Below are 15481 nucleotides of genomic sequence, written 5' to 3' on the forward strand. Positions count from 1 at the left end.
AAGTCTGAAATAGATTTTCTGCTCTACTTAATCATACATCTTTCATACATCACTGGTAAGATATACATTTAAAATTTTTTTTTCAGTGTCTTTGGATTTTTAGACTTCACATTAAAATTCCTGGAAAAAGGTGAAATACAAAACATTTGTACAAAAGCATGCCAGTATTGACGGGAAAAACACTAAGAGCAGAGCAGATAGGACTCAGCATATTTGGATTCAGGAGATCACAAATGAGAGATAAAGGAATAAAGCAACATGATTTGTTCCAATAAAACCCACCATGTGCTGAGCTTGCTGCCCTCAAAATCCAAATGTTAACAGTTAACAACCCAAGGATCAAATCACTTTGCCATACCATGTTTTTGTGTGGGTCCTATAGTTCAAGGAGGCTTCCTGTATGTGCTGTTTAGAGTGTTTGTGTTTCTAAAATGTAAGGGGGTCTTGAGATGTTTTCTAACCATGCTAGAGCATAGGGAGGAATCTGGAAAGTTTTTTTCTTACTGCAGCTTTTGCCTGTCCTAGGCATTTGCATCTGCTCTGCTTTAGAACCTGCTTTGGCAAAAAAAAAAAAAAAAAAAAAAAAGCTGTTCTAAGTTGCCTTAAGGATGAGCTTTGTATTTTCAATTCCTTCATTAAGTAAAAATAATAGTGGGCATGTTTCTTCTCAGAGGAATCGTTTCATTATAGCATCCTACAGATGTGTAGAAACACAACAAAGTAATGTTGCGTGCCACAAAAAAAAAAAATTCTAAATTTATCTACTTTTTTTCTATGAATTATATATATATAAATATAAACATATATAATATATATGTATATAATATATGTTTATATTTTTATATTTTTATTTTTTATATTATTTTTTATTTTTTTTATATTTATATATTTTATAGCTGTCCTTGCAGCTGTCTTGCAGCTCTCTTCTGTCTCCATGCTTGATATGTACAGTACATTGTCATGAATATCCCATGTTATAATTCACAGGGAGAATTCTCTACTACTTGCTTAAATTAGTTTTGTGTTTCTTATTCAGGAGTCGGACATTCCGCCAGTGGAACTTAAGAAATTATAAGCTTGAATTTTGGTGTTTTCTGGTCTCCATCAAAGCCTTAGAGTGTCAGGAACTTTTGTTTGGTGAGAGAAATGGCTTTTCTGTTTTTCCAGTTTTTTAAAGCAAAGGGAAGACACTTAAAAAGGAGTTTTACCTCCTTTATGTCTCCCATAAATTCAGTGAAATTCAATTAATCACATTGCAGCAGGTGAATATTCTGCTTATATTTGTAAAACAATATATAATTTGTTACTTTAGAGCTGTCTGTTATAATCCACTGGATTTAGTGAAATAAACAGGCATAAATGTAGTGACCTGCAAGTTAGGAAACTTGTAATGATGAATTTTTTATGTCTTCTTGACTATGAGAGCTTCTTTAAAAGAATTTAACTGGCATCCCTTATAACAGAAACAGACATACCTCTATGTTCTTCTTCTCCTAATTAACAACATGAGAAAAAAATCTGTAGGTACACAGCCTTTAGTTACTCTCCATTCTCACCCTTGTATTTTTATGAGACAGCTGTAATAACTCTGCAGCAAACTATCACAATTACCAGGAAACACAGTATTTAGTATTGGTGATCTCAGGAAAAAAATAAAAAAAAAACAGGATATTGTGGTAGAAAATATTTTATGCTTATTGTCTCATTCAAACATACATATAAAGTATCTCTCAGATTTTATTTGCAAATTTGCATGAAACGATAGTTCTAAAAATTCCACCCAACAACCATAGCAGCTTTAGAAATAAACATGGACAATACAAAAGTGAGAGAAAAATCAGCGTAAGTCAGAAGTTGGATGGGATAGTTTAGGGAATTTCATATTCCTTGTGGTTTGAGGAGTTTGCATTATAGCTTGAGGAAATAGTTTCATAAACAAAGCTGTTCAGGCTTTTCATATGACTGATTTATCACTCTGCAAGTATAAGGGAAAATTACAAAAAGTTTGAGATGGGTGAAATTTATGGAATATATATCTGAATTATCAACCCAAACCTGAAAATCTAGAAATATAAGGTCTTAGATTCTTGACCTTGATTTTGCTTTGTTTTCATTTAAAAGCTATTTGCAGTTTAATAACATTTTTCGGGTCAAAGCATAATGACATATATTAGGCTTTTGGACTGCACTTGCATTTGATACTGTTGTGGTTTAACCCGGCCGGCAGCTAAACACCACACAGCTGTTTGCTCACCTTCCCCCCTCCCTCTCTGGGATGGGGGAGAGAAACGGGAAAGTGAAGCCTGTGAGTTGAGATAAAGACAGTTTATTAAGACAGGAAAATAATAATAACAATAATAATAATAATAATGATAACAGTACTACTACTAATAATGTGTACGAAACAAGTGATGCACAATGCAATTGCTCACCACCCGCTGACCGATGCCCAGCCTATCCCAGAGCAGCAGGACTCCCACCCTGGCTAGCCACCCGTATATATTGTTTAGCATGACGTCAGATGGGATGGAACACTCCTTTGGCCAGTTTGGGTCAGCTGTCCTGGGTCTGTTCCCTCCCAGCTCCTGCTGCACCCCTAGCCTGCCCGCTGGCAGGACAGAGCGAGAAGCTGAAAAGTCCTTGGCTTGGTGTAAGCACTGCTCTGCAACAATTAAAACATCAGCATGTTATCAGCACTCTTCTCATCCTAATCGAAAACATAGCATCCTACCAGCTACTAGGAGGAAAAACTCTGTCCTAACTGAAACTAGGACAGATACCTTCTCCTTTGCTTTGTGAATATTTTGTAGCTCACTTGAGTGAATTCACTCTTCTTATAGATAAAGCATGCAAACTTTTGTGACATTTTGTGACACTTGGGAACAGGAATTGCTGTGTCATTAGCCCTCCTTTAGTGTTTTGGTTTCGAATTTAAACTTTTTCTTTTTTTTTTTTTTTTTTACAAGAACTGCTAGCCATTTTTTTTTTTTTTGGTGACAGTTTTTTGAGTCATTGTCTGCTTTGTGGTCTGGTATTTAGCCTCCGGTCCACTCGTAGGAGTAAGCCCAGTTCCTAGTCTTAGTGACCCTGTTTCTCCTTTTACACACTCTCCTCAGGGCACAAGTAGGCAGTCAAATAGCTCTAGGAAAGCTTTCTGCCTCTGCCACATAGTTCAGCAGTCTGAGCTTGCAGCCCAGAAGGCCAACTGCATCCTGGGCTGCACCAACAGAGGAGTGGCCAGCAGGGTGAGGGAGGTGATTGTGCACCTCTGCTCTGCCTTTGTGAGTCCCCACCTGGAGTGCTGCATCCAGGTCTGGGGCTCCCAGCACAAGAAGGATGTGGGGTTGTTAGAGTGAGTCCAGAGGAGGACCATGAAGATGACCAAAGGGCTGGAGTACCTCTCCTATGAAGAAAGACTGAGAGCTGGGGCTGTTCAGCATGAAGAAGAGAAAGCTCCAAGCTGACCTCATTGAAGCTTTTCAGTACTTAAAGGGGACTTATAAAGAAGATGGGGAACAACTCTTTGCTCAATCAGATAATGACAGGACAAGGGGGAAGGCTTTTAAACTGAAAGAAGGAAGATTTAGATCAGAGGTTAGGAGGAAATTCTTCACTCAGAGGGTGGTGAGGCACTGGCACAGGTTGGCCAGAGAGGCTGTGGATGCCCCATCCCTGGAGGTGTTCAAGACCAGGCTGGATGAGGCCCTGGGCAACCTAGTAGGTGGCATCCCTGCCCATGGCAGGGGGGTTGGAATTAGTTGACCTTTAATGTCCCTTCTGACCCAAGCCATTCTATTATTCTATGATAGGTAAAGAAAAAAGAAAAAAAAAAAAAAAAAGACAAGAAGAAAGAAAATCTTGAAAATAACCCCTAAAATTTAGCCAATATGGGGAACAGCAAGTATTTAAAATATGCACAAGGATTTATTTTGTCTTCCTATCCTACATTCACATTTACTAATGGATTCATAATTTGGTAATTAGCTCAGAAAGCTTCCTTTAAATAAATAAAGACTTCAATTCATAGGACTGGGGAAAAAAAAAAAACAAAAAACATTTTTTTTTTTTCCTTTGCCTTCAGCTGTATTTCAAATCAGCTTTCATTTAGCACAGTAATGCCAGGAAAGTCTTTAGTGAGTATTAGGCTATGGGGCCCAGCAAGGCTTAGTCTGTGGTGGGTTGACCCTGGCCAGCTGCTCACTCATTCACCTCTCCTGAAGGCTGGGGAAAGCCATAGAAGGAAGATGAGAAAATCTGTGGACCAAGATAAAGGTGGTTTATTAGCGAATGCAAAAACTGTGACCACACATGAAGCAAAAATAATTGATTCAGTATTTCCCATCATTAGGCAGATTCCCATCTAGCCGTTTCCTAGAAAGCAGGGCCTCAGCACACATTAGTTGTGCGTTACTTGGGTAGACAAATGCCATGACAATGAACATTCCTGCTTCCTCCTCCTTTCCCTAAGATTTTATGTCTGAGCCCTACTGTGTGGAATATCCCTTTGGCCAAGTTATGTCAGCTTTTCTGGCTGTGTCCCACCCCAGAGTCACGCTTGCTCCAGCCTACTGACTGAGGGAGAACAAGGGAAAATTAAAAAAAAAAAACAGAGTGAGAGAGAGAAAACCTTGATTCTGTGTTAGCACTGTTTAGTAAAGTCCAAACACTGGTGTGTTATCAACACTGCTTTTACTTCACAAATACAAAGCACAACACTGTACAGGCTGGTATGAAGAAAATTAACTCAAGCCATTTGAAAACAGTACAGTGTACAGCCATTGCTGGATTGCCATGCCAGGGTCCACAGAGATTTTGTTGCCCCCTACCATGTGTGCTGGGGTTTCAGTTCCTTCACCCGCAAAAAGGTCCACAGTCCCCATTTGTGATGCAAACCAGCTTTTTCTTTGCAGAAAAACAAGACCATGCACATCTACTTCTTGCTCTGCCCTGCAGTCATGATATGTCTGGGGCATTTCCACATACTGCAGGTTATATCATCTGAGAATACCTGAGCTTTTTATTTTATTACATTCTTGGAGGAATCGTATAATCATAGGATTAAGGTTGGAAAAGACCTTCAAGATCATCTGGTCAAACCATCCCCCTTACTACCAATGTCACCCATTAAACTATGTCCATAAGCACGACGTCCAACCTTTATTTAAACACCCCCTGGGATGGTGACTCCACCACTTCTGTCCACCATGGGCAACCCATTCCAATGCCTGACTACTCTTTCTGAGAAGAAATATCTCCTGATTTCCAACCTAAACCTCCCCTGGTGCAACTTGAGGCCATTTCCTTACTAGTTATCTAACGAGAAGAGGCCGACACCCAGCTCTCCACACCTTTCTTTCAGGTAGTTGTAGAGAGCAATAAGGTCTCCCCTGAGCCTTCTCTTCTCCAGACCAAACAACCCCAGTTCCCTCAGCTGCTTCTCATAGGACTTGTGTTCCAGACCCTTCACCAGCTTCTTAGCCCTTCTCTGACATGCGCCAGGGCCTCAATGTCCTTCTTGTACTGAGGGGCCCAAAGCTGAACGCAGTACTGGAGGTGCAGCCTCACCAGAGCAGAGTACAGGGGAACGATCACCTCCCTGGTCCTGCTGGGTACACTATTCCTGATACAAGCCAGGATGCTGTTGGCCTTCTTGGCCACCCGGGCACGCTGCCGGCTCAGGTTCAGATGAACATCAATCAACACCCTGAACTATGAAGGCCATTTCCTTTCAGATCACAGCAATCTCAAATATAAAGTATAACTCTGCTGAGTGTGGCATCAGCTTTACCTTTTAAAACACTTCCTAGGCAGGAATAGAACTAGTCTTTTAAGCATAGCATTAAGATATTTTAAAGTGTATTAAATAGGAACCTATGGTATTAGTATTTTTCTATTTTTTTTTTTTTTTAATTTTCTCTGGACTACAATATGTCATTGGCCTAAGGGAAAGAAAAAACAACAACAACAACAAAATACCACCACCACCACCACCAAAAAAAAAAAAAACTTTCAATTTTTTTCCCAATTAAGACAAGGAACAAGCAGAAAAAAATCACAACTCAAACACAGTGTGCCATTCTTGCTTGGGTCATGCATGGAATGCACAAGCCTTGTGGCTAATGCTCCTCTGCGTGTTACACAAAGCGTAAAATATGAACTGTGTTCTTCTGTTTTGAGCTATTCCTTGCCCTGAATGTACCTGCCATTTCTGTGCTTCAGACAAAAGCGATCAGTGCTTATTCTGTAATGTCTTTAATCCCTTTAGTAATGCTCTGTGTATTTCAGCTTCCCTATGAAATATAAAACATCTTCCAAGAGCTAGAAATGAAGCCAAGCTACTAAAAATTGAAGGAAATATTTCAATCCAGGGGGTGATGAAATCATTAGGGCTAACTGGAATACAGGTGATAAAAAAGGTGATATCACATTTTGACATAGAATAATAACTACAGAATTGCTTTTGACTTTTTTATACTTATTTTTATATGAATTGTGCCAACCATTAAAACATATGCATCACATACATCACCATTTATCTCTCTTCAGGCTAAATTTTTTTGTTTTTTTAAAAACAAGTGGCTCAAATACATTATAAGATAAAAGAACCTTCAAACTCCACCATCAAAGGTTATTTTTTTAAGTAAATGAAGGATTATCCATATCAGAATTATTGCTGATGTTTCACATAACAAAAAATATCAACAAATGTGATACTGTACAATAATTTATTTCTCTTACATGGTCATAAGATTTCAATGAGGAATGAGAGACTTCAACTACTTTTTCAGCCAGGCAGAACATTGTAACAGGTTAAGAAATGATAAGATGATCAGAGAAAAATTGTAATTCTACTTTTATGTTAGCTGGAACTTGCCCTGAACTTTTAAAGCTTAATCTAATGACCATAGTGTTGATGCCAAAATTCCTATTAACTTTTAAGGTTTATGACTAAGGTTGGAAGTCATATAATTAGCAATTATTTAGAGTATATCTTGATCTAGGCTGGAGTTAAAAAAAGTACTATGATTTTTACTAAACCCTAAACATATTTTGGTCCCAAATCCAAAACTATTCAGCTTGAGTTTCTTAACATAAAAGTAATTGTTTTGTTATCATCTCTCCACAAAGTAAATATTTATGTGACAATCCTTATCTCACTGTTCTTGACATCAGCCGGATTAAAAGAGCATACATATTTCAGATGAAAGGCATATCAATTTTATATTAAAACCCACCAAATTAAAACTTTCTTGAAAGCTTCAGCAAGGGCTTGACATTTTTATGATCAATGGAAGATTTTACACATCTTTTTGAGTAATGAGAAGACAACTTATATCTTTGTTTCAAAGTCAGAGAAGGTTAAGTGACTGCAATCCTTTTTAAGGTTTGAATTTTGTTTAAATTTAAAATTAAATGAAAGTAAAGAAAAACAAATAATTAGCATCCCCTTTGGGAATCTTCTTTAAGTCAATGATAGTGATTGTTCACAGTCATTGTTCACAGTATTTGTCAGTAGTTCTGCCTCTATCTGGCTTAAGAACAAAGGCTTGTCCAATACAATTTTACTATGAGATTTAGGGTTGCAGACAGTTATTTGTGAATATCTCCATCATATCATTTAGCCTCCGTTTGTATTTCCAATAAATGTGTTTTGGGTTTTTGTTTTATTTTGATTTTTTTAAAAATTTGTTTTGCTTTGGAAATAGAATCACTTGAAAATGATTTAGCAAAACTTAGTTTCAAGGTTATAAAATTGGGTCAATGCTTTACACTATAAACCTTCAATCTGTAATTACAAATAATTCACATACTTCCAGTGAGTATACATATATGTGTGAATGTAAGAGGCCAAATGCAAGCCCAAAACATTTACGTGCATCTAATCATACTGTCAGTTTTATTCAGTGATACCTGTAAACAACACTGAAAATATGATCTGAAAGTGCTGTTATATAACTCATTGGCCAGTGTGTTGCATGCCCAGTTCAGAAATTATATGACTGCTAGAGATCTCAGTGGGGGAGTTCTTTAATTAAAACTTTTCTTAGTTCGTTAACTGAAACTTTTAAAGATTTATGCTTTTAGCTTTGCAGGAATGCACTGGCGAATGGTTATTGTCAGAGAGGCAAATTAATTCTCCTTTACTCTAAGTTTCATGTGTAAAGAATAGCCCAAAATAACATCCTGATGACATACAGGCTGCTTCACTGTAATCCAGAAAAGGTCAATCTAAATCTTAATATTTCACGTACAAAGGAAGAAGGCTTGTATAAGTAAATAAAGTCAAAGAGCAGAAATACCTGATAGTTCTGCTTATGTTTTTTGTCAGTAACACTTGTATAAAACTGTATTATTGCTAAATACCAGCAACAGATGTTTCAGGTGTAGTTGTGATATACTAAATTTGATAAAGACAAATGAGAAGGGCTCTTCTTAAAAGGACCTATAATCATATAGAATGAGACATTAAGTAGATCATCATATTTACTAATACTCACAAAGTACAAAGAAAGACTGAGAAACAAGAAGAGATGTAAATACTCTGAAGATGATGTTTAGGACTAGTGGCTTGGATCAAAAAGGAAAACAAACTAAACAACAACAACAACAAACTAAACAAAACAAAACAAAAATAAATACCAAAGTTTAACAAGTCCATGAATTTGCTACCCGTGTGATAATCTTAACAGGTTATTGACCTGGATTAAAAAGGTAGTACAAATTATAATTTGTAGTAAGTAGAGAAAGAGCTTGATGTAAAAATGTCGTATCATCTTTGCAATGCTTACATTTCTGATAACTTCAGAAATGAAAATAACTTTATCCATTTGATATATCCACTCTTCTTCTATTTCTACATAAATACAAATGGAAAAAAAATCATAAACTGCATGTCTAGAGAAAATTAAAATCATTTATTACAATGCTGGCTTGAATAATTTTATGTCTTGAACCTTACAGAGGTACACTTAAAACTCTGTTCTTCATTAGCAAAATGAAAACTCTGTAAATGTGAACATATGTAGAACATTAATCACTTTATCTAACCTTGTCCAATCCTAATCTCTTTTATTCTTCTACATTCAGCTATTTTTCTGTTATGTGCTATTGGTTTACACAAGAATAATACAACTAACCTGCTTCTATATTTTAGACTATTTATTTTTTTCTCAGCATGGCTGAACTTTCTGTTCAACACATGCTGTGAGAAATAAGCTAGACAAATATTTAGTTAAACCTTGGATTTTTGGAGAATGGATAGGGGCTGTTTGGCAGGATCCCATCGGAGAATGCCCTGGAGTGTAAAGAGCCTGGGAGAGCAAATTGATCTTCAAGGACATCCTCCTCAATGTACAAGAGCAGTCTGTTCCACTGCTCTGGAAATCAAACAAACATGGCAGAGGGCCAGTGTGAAAGAACATAGGGCTCCTGATGGAGCTCTAATGCAAAAGATGTAAAAAATGTAAGGTGGAAGTGGGAGTGAGATGTGCAGAATCAACACAGAGACAACTGGTTGAGTTACAGAAACACCAGTGTATACAGCAAGAATTTGGTGAAAAATGATGTACTATTACTTTTTTCTCAGAAGTTAATTTGCATACAGAAAATTGTTTTCAATAACCAAACCAACCAACCAACCAAACAAACAAAAAAACCCACCACATTTTATCTCATTAATCAATGGAATGAGGCTCCGTAGAAACTGGTCACTGAGAATGCGACAGATATGCCTACTTGTACTTGTATCTTTCTTTTCTTTTTTATTTCTTCTATTCTTCCTATGACTACTGAAATCTTTCTTCTTTCTCAGTGTGTGTTTAGCACATCCAGCCCAGCACCAAGTTAATTTAAGAATAATTAGCATTTATATGCTAACTGCGTATCAGTGAGTGCTTGCAGCTCAGAAGGCTAACTGCACAGCAGTGCACACTTGCTGCCCAGAAGGCCAACTGCATCCTGGGCTGCACCAACAGAGGAGTGGCCAGCAGGGTGAGGGAGGTGATTGTGCACCTCTGCTCTGCCTTTGTGAGTCCCCACCTGGAGTGCTGCATCCAGGTCTGGGGCTCCCAGCACAAGAAGGATGTGGGGTTGTTAGAGTGAGTCCAGAGGAGGACCATGAAGATGACCAAAGGGCTGGAGTACCTCTCCTATGAAGAAAGACTGAGAGCTGGGGCTGTTCAGCATGAAGAAGAGAAAGCTCCAAGCTGACCTCATTGAAGCTTTTCAGTACTTAAAGGGGACTTATAAAGAAGATGGGGAACAACTCTTTGCTCAATCAGATAATGACAGGACAAGGGGGAAGGCTTTTAAACTGAAAGAAGGAAGATTTAGATCAGAGGTTAGGAGGAAATTCTTCACTCAGAGGGTGGTAAGGCACTGGCACAGGTTGGCCAGAGAGGCTGTGGATGCCCCATCCCTGGAGGTGTTCAAGACCAGGCTGGATGAGGCCCTGGGCAACCTAGTAGGTGGCATCCCTGCCCATGGCAGGGGGGTTGGAATTAGTTGACCTTTAATGTCCCTTCTGACCCAAGCCATTCTATTATTCTATGATCACAGAATCACAGAATCACAGAATTTTAGGTGTTGGAAGGGACCTCAAGAGATCATCAGGTCCAATCCTCCTGCCAAAGAAGGTTCCCTAGAGCATGTTGCCCAGGTAGGTGTCCAGACGGGTCTTGAATATCTCCAGAGGAGACTCCACAACCTCCCTGGGCAGCCTGCTCCGATGCTCTGTCACCCTCACTGTGAAGAAGTTCTTTTGTGTATTGGTAAGGAACTTCCTGTGATCCATTTTGTGGCTATTGCCCCTAGACCTATCCCCACAGACCCAGTGGTTTGCCAAATCCCTCTGTTTTCCACACTTAAGGTATTTATAAACATTAATCAGATATAGGGCTTTGTATTCTGAAATAATTTTGCAAATGTTAGATAATCTTTAGGCTACCTTTGTGAAATGAGTATCTAATTATTACCTCAATTTTATATAAGGGGAAACAGAAAACAGTAAGTTATATGTATTATCAGGACAACACAGCAACTTTTTACTAGAGCCACGAATAGAGGTGAGTGGAACCCCAGTCTCAGTTTCCTACTTGGACAATATTTATTACCTTGGATTCAAGCAAAGATCAGTTCAGTGATGAAGGCCAGGGAGAGGAGTAGGATGTAGGAGTAATGTAGTAGGTACCCAAATATGAGCTCAACAGCACAATAATTGCTCATTAGGATTCTCTTCAAGGCAGAGACTATAGTTTTATATTGTCTACTTACGTGTCTTTTGAATAAATCTTCTTGACCCAAGGATCAATTGAAATGTTATCAATCATATAGTATAAGTGAAGCCACAGTCTGATACTTTTCAGAGGCTATACATAAAAAGAGATTGAGTTGATTTGCATTTATTAATGCAAATGCACAATTTTCTGGCTTTTGAGGGAAGTCTGTTTCCTCTAGTAATGAAAAAGGTGTTATAAAACTGCCAAGAAATATCTTTTTACTATTATTTTAGGAAAAAAAATCTAGCATTATCCGCAGTACTTGTAGGAGTAATAGACCATGAAGTAGGTATGCCTCAATGTTCTATTTTAATGACAATTTTTTAGATTCTAAGTGTAGATAATCTTTGTAAAGCAGCTACTTTTATCAACTAGATCCTATACCTGGTTCTCGAGTTAAAGCTCTGCTGTTTTGAGTTGTTATTACTAGAACTGCTGTGTTTTTAACTAAGACTTTGACAGTAGATTTTAGTGCGAAGCTTGTTTGTTTGTTTTGTTTGTTTTTACAAATGAACAGATAATTAATTTTAAAGTATTTTTACACATCCTTTATCGTCCTTGAAAAGAGGAAAGTTACAGAGAGAGAATCTGAATATAGGGAAATTCCTGCATTAGTCCTGCAGCTTGCTTTTACTTCAGTCATGACAATAATTTTTTATCTTAAACATTATCCCTTATGCATTATCCACCATTAAAAGTTTAATCAGTGAAAGTTTTTATATGGTGCCTTAGCTGGACAATTGCATTTTATTCAGTTAGTGTAAATAGTTTTGTCAGAATCTCCTTTTATTAAAAAAGTAATTTAAGTGCCGTATGATCTATAAAACTTTTGCCAAAGTGAATACTGGTTAAGGCTTATTTGAATAAAATTGGTACCTCAAAACTCTGAGATGTATTTGATTCAGGAATGGCGTGATAAATTTAGGGTAAGAGATCTCAACCTTCTCTTAAATATGAAGTTTAAAAAGTTGGACATCATCTCTATAATTTCTGCTAAATGTTTCACTGTTAAGGTTTCTCATTATTAGTTAAAACCATACTGTCCTCATTCCCCTAGTTACTGAATCATGGTTACTTTCTTGTAACTCCTGGTTATATTCACATTACTCTCACATTGCAGTACCCACTTATGAGAAATGTAAAGAGGGAACTATAAAATCTGATGAATGTTAGTAGCTCTTCTATATTTTCCCATCAGGTTCAGAAAAATCTATAAAGAACGCTGGCAAGAATCCATGGAGTCAAAGTTTTATTGAATAGTCTCATAGTCAAACGACAGCTCCAGAAGCAGTCCTTTGGGGAATCAAAAAAAAATGATACATACTGATGTAGAGCACTACAAATATTTTGCTTGCAGCGTTGAAATATATTGGAAAGAGACTGCAGTCTTTTCAGTCCATGCCTTTGTCCATGGGACAGAGATATTTTCTCATCTTCTTTAACAAGCAATATCTTAAATCAAAAGTTTCTTGTTAGTACCAAAAAAATCAGCAAACTGATGTTATTGAAAGAGCCATGACAGCCTAATGATGTGAGGATGTTTGTTGGCTGAGGGTACTGAATAATGTGAAAATATTGTGAAGTTAGCTACCTCACAGGAAAAAAGTTCTCTAAAATCTTTCAGAGAATTCAGATTTTTCACTCTTGGCATTTCCTGACTGAAATTAATTGATTTAAGGTAAGTTTATACCATTTTTTGTATTATTGTAAAAGCAAGACTTTTTTTTTCTCTTTTTAATAAATAGTATTTATTTATTTAGGGATGAGACCTTATATATGTTCTGTGTGAGACACCCTGACTATGTTAGAAAATACATCTACACATCTTCCCTATTGCACTTTTACATGAGAATAAGATTTTCAGACATCTCTCATGTTCAGATATTTCTCTTTATCTGTCATTTTAAACTTACTAATGATTCCAGTTCGGTCTGAAATGCAAATGTAGGTGCATGGCATTGGTGTTGTAATGGTACATTTTTCTTGCTATTAAGATAAGCAGGCTTAATAGAAAACTAGCACAATAGTTCCTCTATTTATAAAGGTACATGACTTGCATCTTTTTACAGCCACCAACATGATGACCCTTCTTATGGACTATGTTTCTTTTCTATATACCTGTGTCTAGATATCTACACCTGCAGATCTCTCACTCACAGGCTTCTCTACTTCCCTCTATTTCTCTGTCTACATGTAAAAAACAATATATATTATTATACGCATGTTCAGCACAAACACGCTTCCTGTCTTTAATGAAACAATTTTGCACAATTTTGAAACTAAGATAAATTTGTATGTAGTTAGACTTTGCACTAGAAATTTCAGTAATACTGTATTCAGTCCCTCTGTATCCCAGTGAATTTATTACAAATTTTCAGATAGTTACAGAAAACTATCAATGCTTGGTAGTATTTTTGTTCTTATTTTTAATATATGATAAAACTGGATGGAGTCTTTTACAGTTACAACCTATGAATGTTTGTCCTGGTTTTGGCTGGGATTGAGTTAATTTTCTTCCTAGTATGATGCTGTGCTTTGGATTTAGGATGAGAATAATGCTGATAACACACAGATTTTTTTATTTGTTGCAGAGTAGTATTTACACAGAGCCAAGGACTTTTCAGCTTCTACTGCCCTGCCAGTGGACCTGGGAAGGGACACAGGCAGGACAGCTGATCCAAACTGGCTAGAGGGATATTCCATACCGTAGGGCATCATGGTATGACACCACACCACGGAATATACCATACGGAGTATGAAATATACCATAAAAATGTGGTGTAATGACCACACAGACACCAGGGTTCTTTTAGGATCAGTAACTGCTACTACTTTATTGATGACATAACTTCATTGTTACTCCCTTATCGAGGACAGGCTCCGTTCTTATACCATTCCCCCACAGCAGTCCTTTTCCACTAACTATTCATTGGTCAACAACTTTGCCCGGCAACAGCAAACACCCAGCAACTTCCATGCCTTAACGGCTGGAGAACAAGCAACCCGAGATGGCAAGGCGTCTCCTGAATCACCCTTCTTTGTTCCCTCTAAACTCTTTACATTCCTGATGGCCTCATCGTTAAGAGCCCGATGTTATCACCAACCATGGGGTTTGTTGACCCCCATGGCCACACTCCCACACTAAAAAAACAAAAAAAAAACAAAAAAAAACCCAGGGGAATTGGCCTGGAGGGAACCGCCATTGCTCAGGGACTGACTGGGCATCAGTCAGCGGGTGGTCAGCAATTGCATTGTGCATCACTTGTTTTGTGTGTTTTTTTTTTTTTATTATTATTATTATTATTAATAATAATAATAATAATAATTTATCCTTCCTCTTTTGTTCTATTAAACTGTCTTTATCTCAATTTTAACTTTTTTCTGATACTCTCTCCCATCTCACTGGGAGGGAGGGAATGAATGGCTCTGTGGTACTTAGCTGCCTGTCATGTTAAGCCACAACAATGCTTTTGCAAAAACTCTCTATTATATACATCCATGGAAACAGTGCACTGTATGTACATTGTTACATTGTGCTACATTTAGCATTCTGTAATTTTTTTTTTTTTACAGAAAAAATGTATAAGTGATAAATACAAAACATCATTGTTTTCATACCCATTAGTGCTGATGAGTCAAACAACTGTTTAAGTAATTCTTCCATTTCTAGTAAACACAATTTAATAGATTGCTTTTCCTCTACCAGGTGTACATACAACTAATAAACAATGTTTCCCTACTAGTATGCAGCTCAGCTTGCATATCAGTTCAAAACCAGGATTTTCATTTAGAATTTAAGATTAGGGAAAAGCACTTCCTTTTCTGTTATTTTGCTCTTACTTTCAAGTGAGGCTAGAACAAATGAAATGATATTTCACTATTTTTTTAAAGGTTAAAAAAATATTTCCAAGTATTATTGCTTTGTAGCAAATAAGAATACTTGTACAATTCTGTCATAGATTATTACTGAATCTTACACCCCATATTACTTAACTAGGACATAACTAGAAGATATGTCATAACAATTCCTATGATAAGTAAAGCAGATTAATAATTAGTATGATTCAATTTATTTGTGCTATCTTTTTAAAGGATCCATAGTGGTGATCAAGTATTTATTAATTTTTGTTTCCATTGTGTTATGTAAGCCCTTAAATACATGATCATTTTCATTTTTGTGCAAGTATTATACAAGGTTTGAGAGC

Source organism: Anser anser, assembly GCF_964211835.1.
Source record: "Anser anser genome assembly, chromosome: 2".
Taxonomy (NCBI): Eukaryota; Metazoa; Chordata; class Aves; order Anseriformes; family Anatidae; genus Anser; species Anser anser.